The following is a 17,728-nucleotide window of genomic DNA, read 5'->3' on the forward strand; positions in this document are numbered from 1 at the left end:
AATCAGAGATATTTTTTTGAGAATTATCTTTTTGGCATGGTAACTACTGTGACAGCAGTGTGTAATAGCAGTCACGGATAGTAGTAGTGTGTTAGTAATCAGCAGGGAGTATTCAATTATAGACCTGTACTGCAGCAAAACTTACCCAAGAAACAGATGCTAGAAAGTGCTATGTATTTCAGTGAAGCAGTGGGGAACCTTGGTTTGATCTTGAGTATAAATGAGAGCTTTTGATTTGTTGTATTTAACTTTCTTTCCTGTTAGGAAACCAGCCATAGAGATAGCTACCCCAGCTGGAATAGAGAGGGAGCTTCTCTGTTTCAAAATAAAAACCAAAAGCTATGCACAGGTTGAGAGTAAATCCTGTGTGAGATTTGCCATCTTTTTAATGTTCTCTCTCTTAAGGAGGAGGAAAGTGGCAGCACACAATGTTTAATCTCTTTAACTGGAAAATAAAGTGACATAGGTCTGAGATCCATCCAAGAGACAGGGCAGGAGGCAGGCACACCTCTGGTGTTGGCGATGCCAGGACTGTGTGCCCAGGCCAGAGCTTGAACACAGCTGCTGGGGCCATGGGCAGGGGCTGGGGGTCCCAGGTGAGGCCAGTTGGGGCCACTAAGGCCCTCATTGTCAGCCTGTGTGACATTTGCTTTGGCACATAGTTGTAAAAACCACGTGTGCAAGATTAATGTTAATACATGACATTATGTCTATGTGAAGGTATGTCTGTAACCCTACTTTGAGTGTTAGTGGCAGTGGTTAGCGCTTCTCTGAAAACCTTTCTGGCAGATATAGAGAATGTCCTGCTTTCTGCCTTTCTTGCCCAATCTGCTTCTCCACTTCAAAAACTAAGAAAAGTGATAGGTGCGGTAGCTTGCTGAAAACCTGTCAGGCAGTGCAACCAGATCTGTAATACACTTCCTTCTGGTCTCTTGGGCACAATGAGGGAAGAAAGCGTACTCTGTGCTGTGCGGCATCTCCCACCCTCTGGTAGCTGGTGAGAGAAAGCGACTGAACTCTCGGTGTGGCTGTTGGCACCAGCTGCACCGCCAGGCCCAGGGCTGGCTCGGCTGGTGAGGTGACATGGGCACCGCATCCCCTGTGCGTGGGCAAGCAGAGCAGCGCCTGCTGCCTGGCTTGCTTTCTCACTCTCCTATCATGGTGAGGGTTGAGAGAGATTTCTGTGCTCTGTTACCTAACAAGCAAAGTCGTACACCAGGTAACAGGTGACACAGAAAGGCAGTGTTATGCTGAGGTGGAGAGAGAAGGGGTGTTGGAGTGGAAGAGGCTCCTGCATAGAAGTGTGTGTAGGAGAAGAGCAAATGGGGTTGTTAGTCAGAGCCCCAACGTTTTGGTGATGTTTCAGCAGGAAAGAGGGACGTTTCCAGATGATCTGTCTGGAAAATAAACATTTTTCTGATTTACTATCAGCTATTACCTTGAATCACTGTCTTAGGTAAACAAAGCTGCTGGCCTCCCTAATTTATGGCATATTATACCAGGTTGTATGCTCTTGCACGTGTTGATGCGGTTCCAGTTCATGCTAAAGGCCTTGATTACTTTTCATGAAGGTTTTCATAGGAAGATTGATAGGGAAGTCAGTAACCAGAGCAAAATGTTTTCAAAATAGAATAGATAAGGTGCTCAGAAGTTATAGATGTGACTTTATAACTGGCTAACCTTTCATTTATTTACTGCTGCTAACAAGGACAGCGGCCTGTATTTGTTGTAACAACTGAGTTCAGAGCTCTTGGCAGATCTGAGTTTTCCTTTATGTGTTGAACATGGACCTCAAAAATGTAACAAAGTATGGGAGTTTGTTTTGTTTTTCCTTGCACAAATCAGTAGGTGTCAGGAAGCTCGGTGTCATGCCTGGAGCAATGGCACTGCTCTGTTCCGTCTGTGCAGACTCAAGGTAGAACAGAAGTATGCCGAAGTGTTTATTTATCATCCTTTGCATCCAAAAGTATGGTCACAGATGTGATTTGTGCTTAAGAAACAAGCGTTCAGACTCCTCATGGCTGTTTCTTGCTAAACAAAATCTTTGTGGCATGTTGCAGTACTGAGAGGGCTCATTTTGTAAGGTTCTTTTGTTCCAGTAGGTTAATGAAGTATGGGGTCGCCTAAAGCTTCTAAAATAAGAAACGTTGGCCTGCCTTTCTGGTGTTGTTAAAACATTTTCCTGCTTTTATGTAGTTTTTTTACAATAAAGGAAGTTTTCTTCTTTAGAAAACATTGTTAAAGCTCTAAATCTGTAAATTGGCAACTTCTCCAGGGTAAAAAAGAGATTGCCTTTAATCAAGTTAGTTTATTTTCAGTGTCTTAGCCTTAATTCAGTGGAGTTATCATGATTAGAACTAAGCCTCTCTTGGCCCAGTAAATACCATAAAATTTTATTTTGAAAGGTGAGGGAAGAATATGAGATTTTTGTTAATGTATTTGATTGTTATGTGCTCCCCTGTGTTTTGTAAATGTATTTTTTGCTAACAATCACAAAAGGGTAAACCAATTTTGTCCACAAATACCAAAATAAAGGACTCCAGATGATCCTGCCACTTGTACCAAACAAAAAAAACCACAATTACCCTGGAGTTTTACCTCCACCTGCTCTGATTGCAGGTTGTGTGAGATTGTGTGGAGCAAGTGCCACAATAATCCAAATAGATTAAATTAAGTTTAAAGGTACATCAGTAGAGGTATTAGGTAAATGTGCTGGAAAGCGCCTGTGAAAATAGCTAAGTACTATTATTCCATCCAAATGAAGAGGTGAGCTGTGTACACGCTACAGTGTTAATGCAGTATTTGTCTCAATGACAGCATCATTAGCGTCGCAAAACTTAGCTTTGAAGATTACTTAGTATTCACATTTATCATAAACTCTGCTTTATTTTGCTTTTGTTTACTTGCATTTCAGTAAACGTAGGAAATATCCTACTGGGTTTGTGCTAAACCAGATAAAAAAGAGCTCTTGTAAATCATAATAGATTGAAGAATACCGAACATCTCTCATGTCCTAGAGAGGTCTGTCTTTAGCCTGAAAGCTTCTCTTTCTCTTCCCTCCCCAACTTTTGCAATTAGTTTAATAAAAGATATGACCTCCTGTACCATCTTTACCTTGTGGAGCTGTGGTTCTTGTGGGTATTGTACTGAGATGGTAACTTGAGATTAGATTTTTTTCTGCTTCATCCTCTGAAAAGATGCAAAGGCGTCACCTGTAGAGCAGTTTCGTGAAACATACACGACTACTCCCATATAGCTTTAGTAATGGGTATTGAAAATGTATTTTTTAAAAAAAATCTATGAACAATACAAATAGGGTAAAAATGGAAAATTAGTAAATAAATTGAATTAGTAATGTTCACAAACATAATATTTGGCAGAAATAGGCTACATACAGAGAAGAAAATTTACTCACTAATATCTATTGTAGCCAACAAACACAGCATGAAAACAGCCTTTGTAAAACTTCTTGTTTTTAAATGTGACAAAGAATTCTTACAAACAGAAAATTACCCTAAGAGTATATATGTGGACACAGAGGAGGAGGCTTGCATTTCTTCAAAATTTGTTCTGTTTCCCAGCAACGTTAAATTGGTAAAACAGTAAGTTAACAAAACAAAAGTTAGAATAGAGGAAAGGGAGTAATTTAAGTGCCACTTGCATTGAATTACAGTTGTTATGTATTTTCAGAGCAGTGTGAATCCGGTAATTGTATTATCAGCGTTCATCTAAATGTGATGTTTGAAGGAAATAGGAATTTAACCAGATAATGTCTTCTGGTTCCTCTGGTAGGCTGCAGAGAGGAACACTGGGGTATGTTAATGCTGATCACACTGAGATGAAGTTAGGTGATGTGAGGACTGAACTGGTGCCACAAGAAGGGTCTGCTGGCAGCTTCGGTTAGGTCCTTTCTTGCAGAGAGAAGTAAAAATTATGATCAGATCAATACAGATCAATCAAATGCTCTGAGTTTGTGCCTCTGGGAGGCTAAAGCTATACTTTTATAGTCCCAATAGAATTCGAACTTGACATGTGGTATGCATACAGGGGGTAGTCTCTTCCTCTCTTCCTTTTTCTTTATTTGTATTTCAGAGAAAAAACCCTGCCTCCCTCTTGTGTGGGTGGCGTTACTCTTACTTATTAACCTGATGAATGGGTTGGAAGAGTAGAGGAAAACCATCCGTTGTCTTCTCCTCTATATTCAGTTGTCCATAGCAGGGAGAATTAGAGATGACATGCAAGTCCTGCTTTCTCCATCACTACTTCTGTCAGTATCATAGCAGGGCTGAGAAGGCAGTGAGGTAGCCTTATGCTTACAGTCGTCTAAATAAGCATTGGGACAGCCAAATTCATTGACAGTGGCCTGCTTGAAGGATGAAATGGGGCTTCGGGTCTCAGTTTTGCATTTTGTTTTGGTTTTAGCTTTTCTGAGTAGGTTTATTGGTAACTCTCCTTGCATGTCCTACAGAGACTTCATCTCAGCAAAGGAAAGCTAGTTATGAAATATTTTACAACTAATTCGTAAATCAGGCAGCCTGGGATCAGTGGAATGGCAAAAAAAAGGAGTATATAAAAGTGCTTCCCAATTAAGTCTGCTCATTTCCAAGGAATGGAAATAGTCCTTTGGGTCATTCCACAATTCTCTTAGTGTATGGCATTATAAAATTTGGTTTTAATTTCCATGTTCTTTGCAGAGTATCATTATCAGGTCGCATTAAAAACACAGCTTTGAGAGAGTAGTGCCTTCCACTGACCTTTCTAAGGGAGCGCTCTGTACGCTAGCAGGCACATCTGTGGTATGTGATTTCAAAGCATTGCAGAAGATAAAGCTACATGAGTGCCATTAATATTATAATGAGCCATGTGGCAGAAAACACTGGCCAAGTATTGGGCCTGGGAGAGAGTTGGTTTTGTTTTTAACAAAACAAACACAGACATTTTGCAAATCAGATATAAAATAATTGATACATTGTTTAGTTTAACCATTTAAACTCAGAAAAGGCTATTGACGTACTGGCAATACTTGCTGCTCTGTACTGCCAGATTAAGACTTACAAGTAGGCTATTAAACAGCAATTCAATAACAGTGATTATTAATGTATATACAACTCAAACATTAATATTGCATTAATGGTTTTTGCATTTATATATACACTAGATGCTTTATGAAATATTTATCTAAACATTGTAGTTGTCAGTTACATCTCTCTATTAGCGTATTTTACCAATAAAGCTTGAAATACTAATTTAACTTTTCCATCCTTAAAATATCAGGACTTTTTGATTTATTTGCTGTTGGAACACTGAGACATGAACCCAAAATGAATAATATCCACTAAAAATAATTTTATAAGAGGCAGGGAAGTGCTATGTCATGTAAATTCTGCTTTAGGATATAGGTGGGATGCCCTTACCCTCCTTATTATGCAGGTTCTGCTGTGGCCTGTTGAGCTACTCACACAATCAATGGAAGGATCAGTTGGGGTTTAACAATGAAACAGTTGGGGTCCCCAAAGCAAGGGATGTTGAAAATACCTTAGACACTCGATTAACATAGATATACAAAACAAAGGGAAGCTTTTACAATTTAAAGAGTGGTAATGGCTGTAAGATAAGGAGGCTCCAGGATAGTCTCACTTCAGATGGCTGGGCCTTGGGATGAGCGGATGCACAGGAAGACAGAGATAAGGGAATTTGCAACCTCAAAGGACGTGGCCTACCTGATCCACCGGCCTTCATCTGAAGACCCCCGACTGCGCATGCGAATGGGCATTTGCATATCTCTTGGCTATGTAAATGAGTTCTCAGAAATCCTGTGACTATGTATAACTTTATGGTATATAGTCTCTGAAAATTTACCAAACCGGTGGAGCACTCATGGTGGATAATCCCCAGTGCTGCCCAGCGCTGCAATAAAGAATGCCTGCTTAATGACACACTCTGGTGTTATTGAGTTTTCTTTCGGACTCCTTACCCAGCCGCACCTAGCTTCCCACTTCGGTGAGGAAAGTTAGAAAGCAAGGGGGTTTGGAGATCTCCGATTTTTGTATCAACAACACGTCTTTGAGTTCCTATGTAATGATTTTTTGCATCATTATAGTGCTGATTTTTGAGGTAAAATTTTTATTGAGTAGGTTCCAGAGGTGATTATAAATTCTCAGTAAAATGCTGTATTTTTTTTGTTTTTGTTTTCTTTCTTCACTTTCAGTCTAGAACATCTACTGTTTTAATTCCAATTTTATTACTTTGTGATGAAGTCTTCCTCTCCTATGCTTTTAGGAAAGAGACTTCTTCTGAAGGCATTTCTCATAAATTAAAGCTTTTAAAGCAGCGTCATAGTTTGTGGCACTCTTACAGTGTTAGTGCAGCGATTGAAATGGATCCTGGATATAGAGCATCCACAGGTTTCTCCCTACATAGGAGTGGGCTGGTGGGACAGGGCAGAGGGTTGTCATATAGCTCCCTGTGCTGTTTCTAGGAGAGCACTGGAGTGTCCCAGTCTGTCAGAAATTTGTATTCCTAAGGAAGCATCTTTGAGCTTCCTTTCCTTTGTTAAAGTTTTCATAGATGTTTCCGAGAAGTTAGTCTGGTAAAGTGAGACTTTCTGCAGCTCTTCTTAGCCTGTGTCTGATTTAGTTCTTTGTAGCTCTGTTCCTGCCCAGCTGTGTCAGAGTACTGGCAATCTAAAATGACCATCACTGTGAAACCCTCTGTTTTGTTTGTATTAAACATGTCTTCAAAGCTTAAACCACATATTCTAATGTGGTTTTCCCCAGTACACATCTGATAGCAAACTGTTTAAAACGGTTACTGCTGATGAGTTGTGAGTCAGGGTAACCTCTGACAGTAGATTGTGCTGTTATTTGCGTGCCTCCTCATTAAGCATTACTTATGCTTGCATTGGCACTTTAACACTTGAACGGCTCATTACAATGTCTCTTACAGAAAGAGAATTTCTGTAGTGCCTTTTTCTTAATTTGTTTTTTAATGAAATGCCCTATATTGACATGAGAAAACTCATATACATATTCATTAGTTTGTATTTGAGATTCTTTTATAGTTTATTCCTAGTGTGAGCACGCTGATGGTTTGCTTTTGGAACTTAAATGACAGTTTAGTAACATACTTGTGAGTAGTTTTTCTGTTATGTGATGTTGTGCACCATGTACAATACTGTTTTGGGTTGGTTTTTTTTTGATCCTGTGTTTTTTTTTTTTTTTTTTAATTCTGTAATTAATTTATCATTTATTTTTAATTATATTTTCTTGTTTCCAGCGCTAGTTTTATGTCTAGTTACTTATTTTAATGAAACAACCCAAATATGTTTCAAATCCAAACAGTACAACTGCGTGTTCTTTAGTTGTTGAATGATTTTGTGTTTGCATTTTTGAATGTATTTATTAAGTTGTTTTTGGGGTCATTGCTGATACAAATGAGTATAATGAAATAAAAGTTATCTAAAAAATCAAACAGTCTTCCTCCTAAATGAATCAAAAACATATGTTTTGAAGCAATTAACATTTTGTCCATGTCAAAAATAATAATGTGTGGTTAAAAACCCCATAATCTTCTGGTAGCTTCTTCTGAAAGATAGCAAAAATACTTCAGTAAGGAAGAATTTAGTTTTTCATAGGTAACAGCTCAGATTGACTAAGACCAGGAAAAGACGCAGAACTGGTTTGGATTGCCTCTGTCTGATGCAGTATTTTTTATTGTGGTCTAAGGATATAAGCAAGGTAAGGTTTCTGAGGAGAAATAATATACTTTATCCTACTGAGTGGTGTAGCTGGAAAAGAGCGGCTACATGAGGTGAGAAGCAGACAAAAGAACTGTAAAATTGGGCATTGTGAAATTAAAACCCCCTAGTAACATAATAGTGTGGTGCCCTTGGAGCATAGACCAGTTTTTCTTTCAGGATGCTTTACTTGTGGCCCAGATTCTGCTCCCTGGATGATTCCTGCAGGCTGCTCTGGGCTTGTGTAGCTGCGAACAGTTGCTGAGACTATGTGACTGAGACCTTGTGAGTAGAAGTTCAGTATCATTTAAGCTTTTTTTCTTCATTGAAACTCCCATCAGTGGGAATTATGTCCAAATTGCAAGGCATTGATGTGTTTTGGGATTGGTGTTGAGTAATACCAGTATTACTTAGTAGGAGGTTTCTGTTTAACAAAATAAAAAAGCAAAACTAAATTTAAACTGGTATCTTAAATTCTGCAAGAATTTAGTGTAACAAAAACCGATGTGAAACCTTATGAAAGGAAAATATGATTTTATTGTTTAAACAACACCGATTTTAGCCCTTATTCTCTCACACATGCTCACAAGCACCAACACGTGTGTGCAAGCGGTTTGGATTACTTGTGTGGAATGGGGAGGATGAGAATGAAATGTTTTTTGAACAGGTCTTTTAAACTTGTTAGGAGTTAACCATTACTATGGGAGGATCTTCTGCCTCAGAATCCTGCTTACTGTGATTCTTAATTTTACCCTCTGTAATTCCTTGGCAAGATTGCTGCCCCTTGTCTTTTTTCATTGTTTTGGGAATCGGCTGCAGTCTGTCTCCCTGCTGGAGCAGGCAGGAGAGCAGTGACTCTACTGCTGTACTACAACCTCCTTGCCATCCTGTATGATGGCAGGAGTCCTCTGCTGACAAGTCATCTCTGCTGTGGCCATTTCAGAGCACAGGCCTCCTGATCTTGATGCAAACAGCACGTTCCTCCCTGTTTACTGGTTTTATTGCTGTCAGTGGTGTCCTTGTTTTATCAATACATGATATTTGTTTAACCCTTGCTTTATTGTTTCTTCTGATGCTTTCACACACATTCGCTTCCATTCATGTTTCAATCAGACTGATCGTAGTATTTCTGTTGCAGATCTCTATAGGTAAATATATAAATGCCTCAGGAAAAGATCCACACATTTTTCATGTATTTAGGTCCCTAGTTGAAGTATGCCCAAAACCTGTATATAAATTAACAAGAGCTTTTTCTTCTGCTCTGCTATCTTGGAAGACCTTTTGGATTTGCAATAGTAATTTTCCAGGGACTAGTAAAACATACAGACTTAATTTTGCTCTTCATATTCACCCTGAAGAGTGCAAAATGTGTCTGTTTCTTTTTAAAGTAACAAGAGTACTTAGATAGCTGTTAACTTAAAATTGAAAATTTTTCATCCAGGCAGTGGAGTTACAAAGCTGAAAGGGTTTTATCTGTAGATGGACACCTTTTAGTTCCTTCATGGACGAGCTGAGATCGCTGTAGATTTTTGGCATACATTTTTGTTGCTACTTCATCTGTGGAAGCTAAGACAAATTACTGGATTGTTTTTATTTTCTGTTTGTTTGTTTTCATATGGTGTAGAGAGATCTGAAACAATTTTCACATGGTGACAGTGGATGATTCAGTATGAGAGAGGAGCAATTACACAAATGTGTCATGCAAGCATTCCCAACCATTGTGACATGGTAATTTTTGTAGGAAAGCAAAAGGGAAGAAATGGGTGAGAAATGTAGAAATATGAAAGACAACTGCTGAAATACAAATAATACATGCCTCGATTTGTAGCAGTAGGTGGGTTGAATGTTTAATAAGCAGAGGTCAGCAATACCGCAAGGAACATCTTGGTGATTTGTGGATTTACTGCCTGCGTCACAACAAGAAATGTTGTTTTACAGATGACTGCGGAGAACAGGTGCATGAACCCAGGAAAGCTTTGCTAATGAGCATGTATTTGTAGATGGGTATAGGAAAACACGGCAAGCTGTAAGTGATTTGATACACCCACTTGCTGATTCGCCCCAATCAAACAAGTCATGGTCTGCGTGCAGTATTCTTTGGTGGAAGAGGTAGTTTATGCATATATGGTTTTACTCTTTCGTTTCTGACAGCGGCTGCTGTCTTTATAGGGTTAGTTGTATGCTACATGTGTCTTAGGTTCATTTAATTTTTACATGCTTATGGCTAATACATGGTAGATCTTATGAGGTTATATATATGTAGCAAGGCAATGAAATAATTTTTTAGTTTCAGAAAATTAGAAGCTAATTTTAGGTTTTGTTGTTCCAGCTTTGTATTGATTTTTTAATACTGAAAAAACATATTGAAATCAGTTTGATTTTAATATGCTAATAGACCCAAAAATTCCATATATCAGCAAAAAGATTCTCTTGAGCTGCATCTATCAGCAAAACACAAGCTTAAAATTTTATATGGCATATGGATGATTAATGAGGGAGTTTGTGTCATCAGCCCATGCTAGGTTATAAGCCCACATTAGTGCAAAGAAGCATACGGCAAAGTTTTGTCAGTGCTATGGCAGGTTTCAGTGTAGAGTATCTTCTGCTGTGCCCAGCAACTTACAAAGTCCAAATACAGATGGCTAATTGTATTTCTAACACTAGGGAAGAAAAGGAGAGTTACAGTAAAAATGACCATGTTATCCCCCTTTTCCAGCAGGGCAGTCATCTGGATTCTTGGAAGGTTAAAAGAAAAGTTAAAAATTCTTTCCATGCATCAGGGATGTATTTGGGGTGAATGTTATGCAGTTTTACAGCTTATCTCACCCTCAGAACTATTTTGTTGCTAGAAGGTGTCCCGATCTAGAATTTTTAAAACTTTTCTTATCTTAAGGTCAAGAAAAATTTCAGTATTTCTTCAGTTTGTGTAACTGAATCTGGTTCCCTTTACTTCAGTCAATCCTGGGCACTTGCATGTCTCTCTGGGTTTTGAGTCATCAATTCTGATTAGATGATCTGCTACCCATTGACATTGCTGAGGAGATAGAAAATGCGGATCAAGCTGAATTTCTGGCTTTTTTAAATAAAAGGGTAGCGGTAAGCAATAATATTAAATTTTCATAGTGTTTTCTGTGAAGGAATTTGAAGGATAAATGATTGTGGCCCATTTCACTCTGGGTTTAACAGTGCTGTCTTGCAGAGAATGGACCTGGGAACAGCAGTGTCTCTTCCTGGGAGGATTTTGAGTAAAGAAAGGGAACTCAGTTATTAAAAGAGTAAAAGAAAGCAGACAGGAGAGTGGATACCACAGAAGTCTTATAGTGAAGTTCTGTTATAAATAGAGGACTGTAGAAAAATGAGAGAAAGGAAATTTGGGAAGAGTCTTAATCTTAAGAATGGTTTTCGTAAATGAAATGCTTGATCAACAAAATCTCAAATTTTACGTCAGGGCTCTATATGTTTTAAGGAAAAAAAACTCAAACCAAAACCCCAGCTCTTGCATTCAGTCAGGCCAGAAATGTCACAGTGATCTTGACAGTGACGCAGCTTGCCTGCCCCGAGGTATCCCATGGGAACACATCTCTTCCCTTTAGCAAGTTGGAATAAATCTGATTTGGCTCTGTAAATTCATATTTCTTCAGAGAAATGCCTCACTCTGGTAACTAGACAGAATATTTTTCTATGTGTGGGGTTTTTTTTTATATATTATTTGGTTTAGGGTCATACTGATTTATTTATAGCTCGTGGTGCTTCAGATGTGTGTCAGAGTCCCCAGCTCTACTTCTTCCTAGCGAGTATTGTTTTGAGTCCATTCACAGGGCTGGGAGGAGCAGAGAGAGACATTCATTAATAGTCAGCTGTGGATGAGGGAAAAAAGCTTGTTTCTAAATATAGTGTAAATTAATCCCACTGTGCAGGACGTGTTAAGCATGTGTAATTTCTGTCTGAAGACATCTGTGTATAAAGAATCAAGAGCAAATATGCCCAGCTGGTGACATGGTGAATGGCTGCATGGCAAAACTATTCAAAGAATAAAATTTTGTTTCTGATAACCTGGCACTTCGGAGAAAGCGAGGCACAGTCAAACTGATGCAGAAAAGACATCAGATCTTTCTTAGTTGTGTAAAGCAAAAAAAAAAGAGTCACAAGACTATGGAATAGGCCAGAAAATAATTTCTGCTCTATGAAGTAGCTGTTACTATGGTATCTTTCAGCTACAAACGCTATAATTTCAGCTGCAATGGAGAATGAAAATTGATGTTAATGGGTAGGAATTATTTTTTTTTTAATCAGGAGTGCAAGAGAGCCTCAATTACCAAGGAAAATATAAAGTCTCTCTTCCAACTAGTAGTAATTAACATAGGCTTTTAAAATTGTGCTCCTCTGTTAAGTATAATTCATCTTAAATTATATGTATTTGTGCTTTTTTCCTTATAAACAAGCCAGGGAAAATCAGCTAACCAGTAATTTAGTCAAATCATCCAGTTGATTGTATACTATTAGACAGTATAGATCTCACATAGTCACTACACTACAGTATGGCACAGCAACTAATTTCTTGTATAGGTTTTGTCTTAATATCTTGAGTGAACAACTGGAAAAGTATTAGATACAGAAAAAATAATTTTGCATAAGTACGATGTTGCTGGACCATGTCCGCATTGTGTTCCAGTCTGGTAGCATTTTGTAAAGCTATGAGGGTAAAGGCAAGAGGGAGTAAGACTCTGAACAGCCCAGGAGGTCATCAGGTCCAGAGTGGAAGATGGAAAGTTGTTCCTACCTGCTGTGGATGTTGGAGCAGCTTACAGCCCAGGCCAAATGCTGGAGTTGCTCTAAAAGATGTAAGTTTTTCCACAGCCTCACAAGTGCAAAACTGTCAGTCTCCTCCTGGATCTGACCTTGGCATGTTGTGCAGAGAGGACAGGGGTCCTGCAGGTTTCTCCTGGAAGAACCTAGTAGGCACTGGGGCTGGCCCTGTAGATGAAGCAATCTGTGATGTGAAAAGTCACATCTTAGTGACCACATCTTAACAGCACCAACATGCCTGCATATGAATGTGGGCAAAGGTGCATCTGGGCAAAGTCACACAAAAAAGGAGCATCTGAAGAGATGTGACTGGATGTACATAGCGATACTACCAACAGAAGTGGCTACAGGCTGTCTACAAAGAGGTACTGGCAGGTAGCATTGTTATTTAAAAACAAATCTTGAACATACTTGCTCCCTGTGTTAAGACTGCTGTTTACAGTTAGCTTGAGCACAGTGGGCAGGGGAGCTCAAGTAAATCACTGTGTTGCTGGACATCACCTTGCTTAAGAAGTGTTACTATTGCATCCCCTCAGTCATTTCATGGCATACAGGTCCAAAGTAGCCCTTTTCTGAGTTCTTTATAAAACAAAGGGACAAAAACTATATCCTTTTATCAAGGATGATGAAGAAAAGACAGATTGGCTGTTCAGAAAAATTACTTGCTTCACTTGCAGTAGTGTTTCAGTAGCAACATCAGATTTGCTCTCTGAGGGCCACTGGCGCAAAGCCTGGTGTAAGAAAGGCCAGATGGTTCACTAGATGTGATACTTGATTGGCAAAGGAGATGTAGGATCCAGTACTTCTGCTAATGATTTAATGTACGTTGATGATGTGGACATCCAGTTTCCTTCCTCTACAGAAGAGGTAAAGACATTGGTTCCCATGTCATGGGGGACTATCATGGGGGTCATGTAAAGTCCTTGGGTTTAAAAATTTTTGGTTATATTTTTGCAATAAGTAAAACAAGCTGGTCCCTTAGACACTGTGATTCAAAAAGTTAATAACTTTGAAAAGATTCATATTCCTGTTACGGTTAGAGCAGTAAATCTGGACATTCTTTTTTCAGGTTTGTAATTTCCTAGCTTAGATTTCAAAGGTAATGCTATACATTTGTCATATTTTCCTGACATGGGAACAATCCAAAGTCCTGAAGTTGCAGACGCAATATTCTTTAAACTTTTTTCCTTCCAAGGAGCTTGAAGAGTTTCAGGTTCTTTGAGGACATCAGTTTTAAAATAGAGGCAAGGAATTCAGACAAGTCAAGTGTACTTCAGCAAAATAAGCGTGTTTGGTTATTTCCTTGGTTGGCTGAAAATGATCGTGGCGGCTGTTGAAGGACTGTAGTTTATCAAAAGGGAGAAAATGATTGTTCTTGTCCAGAAATTCTGTCCATTTAATGGCACAGTAAGTACAAAGAGTGAAGTGGGAAAAAGTGGCGGTGGTTATGAAGAACTGGAGAATTACCAGTGCAGCACTTCCTTATCTCCCTTCAGACAGGTATATCTGAAAGGAATACAAGTGGGTATCCAAGACCTTTAGCATGATGCAGTTACTTTAGAATCTGCCTACAGACAATACATTTATAAAATACTAAGGATAACAGTGAAAGAAGTCAGAAATGGAATTATATTAACCATCATTTCCCATAGTGATTTTGACATTGCAAATACCATCATATCACACAATTTATGCTTGCTGTAAGACCAATTTTAAATTTCTTCATATATGTTTTCTAACTTTGTCTTCACAGCAAGTCACAGTAGCTGCTGCCAGTGGATTGTGTAGGCAGGTGTTGGCCTTGGACTAGTCATAGGCAATACTGCAACAAAGGTCAATGACTTACCTGTTCCTGCAAGGAAATGTTGTGTTCACTTTCTGGGACTAAGCTGCTATGAACTAGCTCCTTCCCTAAAATCTTTTCTACCTTGTAACCATACACTTTCTTGGGAACAGAAACCACGTAGACAAGTGTCACACTCTTAAGTGAAAGGGCTTCCAATATAATTTACATCTGTGCTGAAACGTTCTGCAGGTAACTACTCTGTACTGGGCAAATTCATGCTTGATGTAGTTCAGTTGAGCTGAGTTTGGTGACCAGAGCTCCATGCTGATAAATCTCTTACATAATTATACTTCTAAATCAATACTCATGATGTAAGTAGGAACATGTGAGTGAGAATTCTAAGAATAGGAGTGAGAAACTTTATCTTAAAATTAAGGAAATCACTTGTTTTATGAAAGAAAAAAAGGTTTAGTATACAGCAGACACTTCATCTTGTATATAAAACATTTGGTTGCACATGTGCACAAACTAAAAATTAAAGAAATATGTTAAAACAACAAATGACATTATTGCCCACTCTTTTTAACTGGAGTGCAATTGTTATTTTATCACTGAATTTTGAAGTTGGTAGCTAGAATGTTAAAGGTTGGATTTGGTTTCAGGAAGGTTACTTTTTGCTTTTGTTTTATGGGTTTTTTTCAGCTATAAAGGCAATTCTGTCAGTCTGATGACTGTACTTTTTTAAATGTATACAAGAATTATAAGAATTTGGCCATGCTTGAGCAGGAGCTTGGTCCAGCTGATCTTCCGAGGTCCCTTCCAGCATCAACCATTCTGTGATTCTGTGATAAAGTTACACATTTCTTCAAGCTGTGTAAGCCAACATGTGTCTGACACATCCCTGTTCCCTCTGGAGATGAATAAGTAAACAACATACATTTTAACATAAGGGTATTTGATAGCTGCCTATCATGGGTTTCCAAAAATGTTTTTAGTGAACTGCTTTTTGAGTGAGGTTTGTCTTTTGACAGAATAAGTTGTGTGGAAAAGACCTTCCTCAAAATACTGACGAAAGTAGTAAAAAAGAGAGAGTTTGAGGGTTGGGAATTTAATCATCCTGGTGCTTCAACAAGAGGAGTTTTTCCTGTTCATCATGTTGACAGAACCTGTGACTTTTTCAGTTGATTGTTTTAATGGAAGGTTTTAATGGCTAAAGCCCGGTTTCTAACATTTTTCATTGCTTCCTGCTTTGTTTTTTATATAAGAGGGCTGCCAGCTCCTTCCCTGTGGCACTGTGTGGAGCGTGGGTAGGGTACACAGAGGCTTGCTGCTGGGAAGGATGGCTGGATCCTGAGAATCCCGCTCTGGATGGGAGGGAAATCAGCAAGCAGAGGAAGGCAGGCTGTGAGGCGGAGGATTTTGCTAGAGTGTGGACTTTGTTTTGATTCAGTTATGCACTGATTAACGTTAACAAGAATGTAAGATGAATGTCATACCCAGATAATGGATTGGTTTCCATGAGTTAATTGTCAAAGAGCAATATTTCTTTTTTTTTTTTGAATGACTGCATGGCAAATGCATTTGTTTTTGATAACAGTCTCTGGTTTCCATGAGGCTCATCATTCTGCTGTTAAAGGTATTATTAAGAATCTTTCACATTATTTGAATTATTGTAAGAGTTAGTATTTCAAAACTATCTCAGCTGTTGGTGCCTGCATCAACACTTTGGCAGTGAAATCTGAAGAAGGTACAACTTGGAAGAGGAGCAAAAATATTTTTTGCTGCTTTGAATCAGACTAATGTACTCTGATAACGTTTCATGCTCAGAGAATGTTACTCCTTGCAGATACAGTGAACTTGAAACACTATAAAGGCTTGAAGGACGTCTGGGCGGCATGCTGTGTTGGACCATTGTATTTATTTTCTCAGTGTACTTCTGTGCAACTTCATGTACTGTGTGGCTGCTTATCTGTGATATTTCTCAATAAAGAAAAATGGAGGGGATGACTGGAAACAACCATCCATTCAATCTGAATACAGGGAAATTGGTGTATAGTACATGGAGATTTTGTTGAATGTTGATAGTTATGATAATGTAAGAGGATAAAATGAACTCCGTTTGACCTTCTTTGGCAGGCTGCATTACATGTGTTTGTTTCCAACGTGAAAAGAGCTGCTTCTGATGGAGTGGTTACCTTTAGTATTTCCTATTCCTCTGTTTTATTTGGAGAAATTTTCAAGGTCACAGACAAGCTGGATATTTACCTCCTGCTCATTTAGTCTGTGTACTGACAAGGTTGTCAACTAATGTCACGTGTAGTAAAGGTTTTATGTAGACATAGCTCATTCTCTGAGAAGACCAAAGATACATGTTTCCTTTTTAAATTAAAACCACTTCCATCTTTTAGTGGTGGAATTCTGTGCAACCAGTAGGGGATATGCTTTGTCACATGCGATCATTTATAAGTGACACTCATGGCCCAGGCAGTATTGACTTCCAGGAAACAGCAAGATGCTATGTTTTCCAGCTGCTTGTTCACTCTAACTTTCCCTGGATGCCTTCCAGCTAACCAGTACAATCCCGTTATGAAATTTGAATCCAAGGTTATGTAGCCCTAGACCACTTATTCAGCAGAAACACCTCAGAAACTAAGCCATGGTAGAAAATGACAACTTTGCCCACTGTGAGGACATGCAACAGCCTAGTACATTTGTAAGCCGAGGAGAATACTAGTGTTAGACTAGTGTCTTTCATGGGTTCACCAGTGAATGACTAATACATACAGAAAAGTGCCTTGAGACATTGTGAAAAGATTCAGAGCGCAATTGCTATAATGCTTGTTGAATTACCTTGTTGCCTGGAACGTTGTTATCCTCTTCCATGGAAAGGAGTTGCTGGGGAAAGGTGAGGAGCAATGAAATGGGAAATGCATGCAGTTTTGTTCTGAAGCTGCTTAGTATTTAATGCTGTGCGAAGTTTCTGGTGTAATTTTTTCTCTGAGTGGGTGGCTTTGAGATACATGAAGGGAAATACTTGATTTGAAGGAATCAGCAGAAAGATCTACCAGTCTGTACTGAAGCTGATCTGGCTCATCAGAGCAGCTTATTAATATGCAAGTTACTCATAGTTGCAAGTGGAAAAAGAGCGTTTCCCTGAGAGATATTAACTCACTAATTTTCCAGTGTCCCAAGTGGACACTTGTCTGCTCATCCTTTTTTCCCCTTTCAGGCTGTGACTTTATTTTGTCTGTCTAAAGAGTTCGTCCTCATCTTAGAACCAATATTTTTTTGTTTTACACGTTATTCTTTCCACTTCCATTTAGGATCAGTCAGCACCAGAGCTAATTTCATTTCCTTGTGACTCTCTGATGTATAAATGACAATATGACATAATTTGTAGA

General features: G+C 38.8%; 1 protein-coding gene across 1 annotated transcript in view; it reads left to right on the top strand.

Moving 5' to 3' along the window:
• The window catches only part of GPR176 (G protein-coupled receptor 176), a 47,120-nt gene that overhangs the window by 19,726 nt on the left and 9,666 nt on the right, over positions 1-17,728 (top strand). The window lies entirely within an intron of this gene.

Source organism: Nyctibius grandis, chromosome 4 (assembly GCF_013368605.1).
Source record: "Nyctibius grandis isolate bNycGra1 chromosome 4, bNycGra1.pri, whole genome shotgun sequence".
Taxonomy (NCBI): Eukaryota; Metazoa; Chordata; class Aves; order Nyctibiiformes; family Nyctibiidae; genus Nyctibius; species Nyctibius grandis.